Here is a 7,705-nt window from a genome sequence, read left to right on the forward strand (position 1 = left end):
TCTACAGCGATTCCATGTTAGCATGGATACGAAGCCAGTTAGTGTACCATTGGGAGCCCATTTGAAGCTTTCAGCTGGTCTTTCACTGAAGTCAGTTGAAGATCGAGAGTTGATGTCGAAGACTTCATATGCGAGCGCGGTTGGGAGCTTGATGTACGCAATTGTATGTACGAGGCCGGATTTGTCACAGGCGGTAAGCATGGTTTCGAGATACATGCATGATCCAGGAGTGGGTCATTGGGACGCCGTGAAATGGATTTTGAGGTACATTCGAGGTACGCTCAATGTTGGTTTAGTTTATGAGCGGGACACTACAGGTGGACAGCTATGCATTGGCTATGTTGATTCGGATTATGCCGGGGATTTGGATAAACGCCGGTCTACTACGGGGTATGTGTTCACTTTGACCCGTGCGTCGGTGTGTTGGAGATGCACCTTATAGTCGACGGTGGCTTTGTCTATGATGGAGGTAGAGTATATGGCAGTTACGGAGGCTGTGAAGGAGGCTATTTGGCTTCGAGGACTTTTGGAGGAACTTGGTATATCGCTGAAGTTCGTCACTATTCATTGTGATAGTATGAGTGCTATCTATTTGGCGAAGAATCAGGTTTTTCATGCGCGGACGAAGCACATTGATGTTCGTTATCACTTCGTTCGAGATGTTCTTGAAGATGGCGATGTGGAGATTGTGAAGGTCCACACGAAGGATAATCCGACAGATATGCTCAGTAAGGTGGTTCCGAACAACAAGTTTGATCATTGTCGAAACTTGTTGCACATCCGTGATTGTTGAGGCCGTTGACGGTCATTTGGATGAACTACGTTCGGCTTGATTCCTTGGGCAAGAGGATACGTAGGCAGTCTTTCAGATGCAGCCGGTTTGGGTTAGGGTTGAGTTCGTACTGGACACAACAAGTGGGACATTTGGTTGCTTTGGTGTCGGCTCAGTTTTGGAAAAACTTCACCGAGGTGGAGAATTGTGAGTGGGGAGTGGGGACCACGAGCCCACATGCTGAGATAAGATTTCGCGGTTTCGTTTCCGCGTGATGAAGGCCGGCCCACCCGTTTCTTACGTATATATATACAACCTATTATTTCCTAGGGTTCTGTGCGTGGAGGCTTTGCAAAAGAAGGCGGCTCTTCATTAGCTGAGCAAGTACGAGCGCGCAGGAGGTTTGGTTTTGTTTCGGCTGGGTGCTTTTTGCGGCTGCAGGAGGAAATTGCAGCAGGAGAAAAACTCAAGAGAAAAATCAGTTTTTTTTGGGTTTTGTGCATCCTTTTGTAGAGAGATATTATGAGGGATTTGAGAGTTTGTTTGAGGATTTAGGTTGTGAGTGATTGTAAACCCTAGTTGTATTCTCTCCCTCTATTAGTAGATCTCCCCCTCCTTGCCCCGTAGACGTAGGCAATTTACCGAACCACGTAAAAATTGATAGTACTGTTTTTGTGTGATTTGTAATAGTTTTTAGGATCCCTCGACATGTCAGTCCTAGAACTGATGAGAGGAAGAGCCGATATCTCACTTTGTTGAGATATCAACTTCAGATTCTTGTCTCCTTGGTGAAACGGGAATTCTTATTGCGACCTGACTCTCTTGTTGTGTTGTCGAAGTGCTGCCGAAATTTCCGCTGCGCGCAACATTTTGATCTTGCTTGGGTTCAAGATTTGACTTTAGTGATGATTGGAGATCATGAATTAGATCCATTGTTTTTCTTTTTTTTGGAGAAGAAGAAGTTGGAGATGGATCTTTTCTCTGATATCAAATGAAGCGTAACAGAAATAATGATGAATAGTGCTTGGGTGAACAGTGCCCGTGAATAATAACTTCTCGCTTTTTTAATTCTTTTGTCAATAAAATACTAAATAAAGAAAGATAAAAGATAAATAGGCTTCTGGATTCACTCACAGCATTTAACCTCTAAAAACAATTGAAAATTTCGGTTTCATATACGAGCGTCTAATCAAAAAAAAATATGGCTTCACGCCTATGGAATCACTCCAAAACATCTCTTAGAACTCATATTTTATTCATCAATTTTTTCCCAAAATGGAACATTACAATCTTTTTTATAGTCATAAAATAAAATTATAATCCTAACTAATTGATAATATCAAATCTAACAAAATAACAAAATCAACAAGATATTAAATCTAACAAAATAATAGATCCAATCTTAAACAAATATCTCAAAATTACATTCTTAAAAAAATCATAACTAATGCGATCTTCTGGATGTCCTACATCAAATCTCCTCTTTAAATTTGACATCCTTGTTGAAAATGCTAAATGAGATTGTAAGCTTCTGCAGTGTCATCACAAAGGTTTTTTGATCTTGCTTGGGCTCAAGATTTGACTTTAGTGATGATTGGAGATCATGAATTAGATCCATTGTTTTTCTTTTTTTTTTTGGAGAAGAAGAAGTTGGAGATGGATCTTTTCTCTGATATCAAATGAAGCGTAACAGAATTAATGATGAATAGTGCTTGGGTGAACAGTGCCCGTGAATAATAACTTCTCGCTTTTTTAATTCTTTTGTCAATAAAAGACTAAATAAAGAAAGATAAAAGATAAATAGGCTAGACTGGATTCACTCACAACATTTAACCTCTAAAAACAATTGAAAATTTCGGTTTCATATACGAGCGTCTAATCAAAAAAATATGGCTTCACGCCTATGGAATCACTCCAAAACATCTCTTAGAACTCATTTTTTATTCATCAATTTTTTCCCAAAATGGAACATTACAATCTTTTTTATAGTCATAAAATAAAATTATAATCCTAACTAATTGATAATATCAAATCTAACAAAATAACAAAATCAACAAGATAATAAATCTAACTAAGTAATTATGACGCCCCTGGGTTCACACAAGGCTGCAGTCCAAGGTGAAATCAGGAATGTCAAACCTATCATGCACTACACCGTGCAATAATACGTTTCACCATCATAATAAGTATCCATCTAGTGGAATCAACAACAGGTGTAGGTACAAAACAGGCAAAAGAAAATATAATGGAACAGTAATAAACAATAGGTGATCTGAAGAAAATAGTCATCACTGATATGAGTAAATAAATCTCTGAGAAGAAACAATATCTGAGCTGAATACAAATGTCTCGACACAGGGAGAAATAACATTTAGGAACCTCGCCTTTACAAAAACTAGAATAAACTCTCAATTGTTCATAAACAAAATTTATTGTGGAGTTCAAACATATACTAATAATATCTATGAATAACTGCTAGAGCAAATCCATCAACCTACGGCTCTCCGTGCACCTGGCTCGTTACCTGAAAGTGGGGAAACAACGAGCGTCAAAGCTCTATAGCGGGTAACATCACAACCAACCCCAAGGGAGAGGGTTCGTTGTATACAGAAAATACAGATAATATATAATAGATACAAAATCATTAGTCCTAACAAAGAGGGCTTTAATATTTAGGAATTTACAACACGAGCATAGGTACGTCGAGCGAAATAATCCAAACAAGGAAACCCTCATGTATATACCTCGTTATCTCAAGTTGCAAACCCTTAAATATCAAACCCAAGAGCTAGAACAAGAACAATAATAATAATGTCCTACACGAGGACTAAATAGAAATGCATGTCCAACACGAGGACTAAGCAAAGTGAATGTCCAACACGAGGACTAAATAAAAATACATGTCCAACACGAGGACTAAGCAAAGTGAATGTCCAACACGAGGACTAAATAAGAACTTTACAAAATGTAAGTGTCGAAAATATGTATATATATGCACAAAAGATACACAAGGTCTCATGTCGCACGTGCCTCGACATGCGGATCAGTACTTGTGTCAACAGTCGACTCACATGTATAAATAACTCACTAACATAATAAATTGGTATCAAATAATTGAGGCGAACACTCAACATAGGAAAGATACATCACAAATCAACAGTGGCCAATACTATGTGGCGGTCGACCGCAGAGACCACTCCGGTCGACCGTTCACAGAGCCGAGATTCATTGGGCTCAAAACTGAGCGGCGATCGACAAATAGATAGCATCGCATCATCAATAAAAATAATTCACACAAATAATTCCAACAAATAATTTGGCTGCACCAATCTGGCTGCCTACGTACCCTCTTTCTCAAGGGATCAAGCCTCCCGTAGTTCATCAAAGATATTCATACAAATATATGCAACTCTAGTTTACCATTTATCACAACAAAACTAACACAATATGTCAATAGACCAAATCAGATCATAATCCCATTGGGATACACATATGCGTATTACAACATACTTATGACTACAAGTGTAATAATCGAGCGGCTCAAACTCCGCAAACACATCTCAAAACAACGCAAACAAACTTCAGAAAACAAGAAACTGAGGCAAACTGCCCAGGAAATGGTCTGCGCTACTGTTAGTAAAATAAGCATATCATTTGCTAGGAAAACTATTTTTAGAAATAGTTTTCTGTTTTGAAAACTAGATTCACACATCTTTCAAATGGAACTAGTTTGGTTAAATTTGGAATTAATTTGTTATCTCAAATATCCAGTTAATCATCATATATGTGCAGCAGTTTTCCTGCAAGACATGTTGTTGGTAAAAAGAGTATATCTTTCTCTATACAAATCATTTTATATATTTTCTTTCTGTTTTAGAAACTAGATTCACATATCTTTCATATGACACCAGTTTTATTCAATTTTAAGTTCAAAATCAAAACCAGATTTCAGTTGAGGTTGATCACACGGGTTGCAGTTTTCTGCATGACATGTCGTTACTAAAAAGACTATATCTTTCTCAATATAAATCCTTTTTAAGATTTTCTTTCTGTTTTAAAAACTAGATTCACATATCTTTCATATGACTCCAGTCTTGTTCAGTTTGAAGTTAAAAATCAAAACCAGATTTCAGTTGAAGTTGATCACACAGGTTGCAGTTTTCTGCATGACATGTCGTTACTAAAAAGACTATATCTTTCTCAATATAAATCCTTTTTAAGATTTTCTTTCTGTTTTAAAAACTAGATTCACATATCTTTCATATGACATCAGTTTTGTTCAATTTGGAGTTCAAAATAAAAATCAGATTTCAGTTCTATCATTGGATCAAAATTATCATCAAAATCAAATTTTTACTTTAACATAACAGTAAGCTTAAGCAAGCATAATATCGTTCATAACTTGTTAAAATTTCAACTAATTACTGGGAAGATTTGGGTAGGAGATAATCTTGCCTTAAAGACGTGTGCAAGTCTCTGAAGATGATATGAAACGACCGCTTACCGCCAAACACCACAGATCTCACATTTCCTTCGATGTTCGCCTCACGAACTCTCCCAAAAACACAAGATTTAAAGCTAGGGTTTTAGAGAGGAGGGTAGGGGCTGCTAGGGGTTGGTATTCTGATGAAGATAGATCTTTTTTCGTGCACCAACATGTTTTTATATAGCAACAAACCCGATTCAAAAAGCCCAAACCCGAAACCTATTAGAATCTGGAAACAACCCGTCAGTCTACGATATTTTGGCTGTAACTTTCTCATACGAACTCGGAATAAGGTGATCTAAGATTTGTTGGAAAACTCTTGAAGAGACCTACAATTTTGCTGTTTTACATTTTTCCAAATTTCAACTGTATCTATATGTAAAATGCATACACTTTTAACTGGTTTTTTTTTTTCCAGATTCAGGCCCGTGTACGTGTGCATGATATCACTTCTATATTAACATATATACATTGAATTGATCTCAAATCAATTCCTAGCATACTCAAATATTGATAAATATCATTTATCATAATATAACATATTTATTATTATTTATTATAAAATAAAAATAAAATTTTAAAATTTTAGGGTTTTACAGTAATAGATCCAATCCTAAACAAATATCTCAAAATCATATTCTTAAAAAAAAATCCTTACTAATACGATCTTCTGGATGCTCTACATCACATATGAATAGTGCTCAAGTGAGCAGTGCTCGTGAACAATAACTTCTCTTTTTTTAATTCTTTTGTCAATAAAAGGCTAAATAAAGAAAGATAAAAGATAAATAGGCTAGATCAGATATACTTGTAGCATCTAGTCTCTAAAAACATTTAAAAAGCTAGTTTCACAAACGGACGCCTAATCAAAAAAATATGGCTTCACGCCTACGGAATCTCTCCAACACATATCTGAGAACTCATATTTTATTCATCAATTTTATTTTTCGAAAATGAATTACAATCATTTTTATAGCCACAAAATAAAATTATAATCCTAACTAATTGATAACATTAAATCTAACAAAATAATAGATCCAATCTTAAACAAATATCTCAAAATTACATTCTTAAAAAAAATCATAACTAATGCGATCTTCTGGATGTCCTACATCAAATCTCCTCTTTAAATTTGACATCCTTGTTGAAAATGCTAAATGAGATTGTAAGCTTCTGCAGTGTCATCACAAAGGTTTTTTGATCTTGCTTGGGCCTAAGATTTGACTTTAGTGATGATTGGAGATCATGAATTAGATCCATTGTTTTTCTTTTTTTTTTGGAGAAGAAGAAGTTGGAGATGGATCTTTTCTCTGATATCAAATGAAGCGTAACAGAATTAATGATGAATAGTGCTTGGGTGAACAGTGCCCGTGAATAATAACTTCTCGCTTTTTTAATTCTTTTGTCAATAAAAGACTAAATAAAGAAAGATAAAAGATAAATAGGCTAGACTGGATTCACTCACAACATTTAACCTCTAAAAACAATTGAAAATTTTGGTTTCATATGCGAGCGCCTAATAAAAAAAATGGCTTCACGCCTATGGAATCACTCCAAAACATCTCTTAGAACTCATATTTTATTCATCAATTTTTTTCCCAAAATGGAACATTACAATCTTTTTTATAGTCATAAAATAATTATAATCCTAACTAATTGATAATATCAAATCTAACAAAATAACAAAATCAACAAGATAATAAATCTAACTAAGTAATAGATCCAATCCTAAACAAATATCTCAAAATCATATTCTTAAAAAAATCCTTACTAATACGATCTTCTGGATGCTCTACATCACATATGAATAGTGCTCAAGTGAGCAGTGCTCGTGAACAATAACTTCTCTTTTTTTAATTCTTTTGTCAATAAAAGGCTAAATAAAGAAAGATAAAAGATAAATAGGCTAGATCGGATTCACTTGTAGCATCTAGTCTCTAAAAACATTTAAAAAGCTAGTTTCACAAACGGACGCCTAATCAAAAAAATATGGCTTCACGCCTACGGAATCTCTCCAACACATCTCTGAGAACTCATATTTTATTCATCAATTTTATTTTTCGAAAATGAATTACAATCATTTTTATAGCCACAAAATAAAATTATAATCCTAACTAATTGATAACATTAAATCTAACAAAATAATAGATCCAATCTTAAACAAATATCTCAAAATTACATTCTTAAAAAAATCATAACTAATGCGATCTTCTGGATGTCCTACATCAAATCTCCTCTTTAAATTCGACATCCTTGTCGAAAATGCTAAATGAGATTGTAAGCTTCTGCAGTGTCATCACAAATGCTTTTTGATCTTGCTTGGGCTCAAGCTTTGACTTTAGTGATGACTGGAGATCATGAAGTAGATCCATTTTTTAGTTTTTTTTGGAGAGAAGAAGAAGATGGAGATGGTTCTTTCGATCTGACTCCAAATGAAGCGTAACGGA

The sequence above is a fragment of the Asparagus officinalis genome, chromosome 1 (genome assembly GCF_001876935.1).
Source record: "Asparagus officinalis chromosome 1, Aspof.V1, whole genome shotgun sequence".
Lineage (NCBI taxonomy): Eukaryota > Viridiplantae > Streptophyta > Magnoliopsida > Asparagales > Asparagaceae > Asparagus > Asparagus officinalis.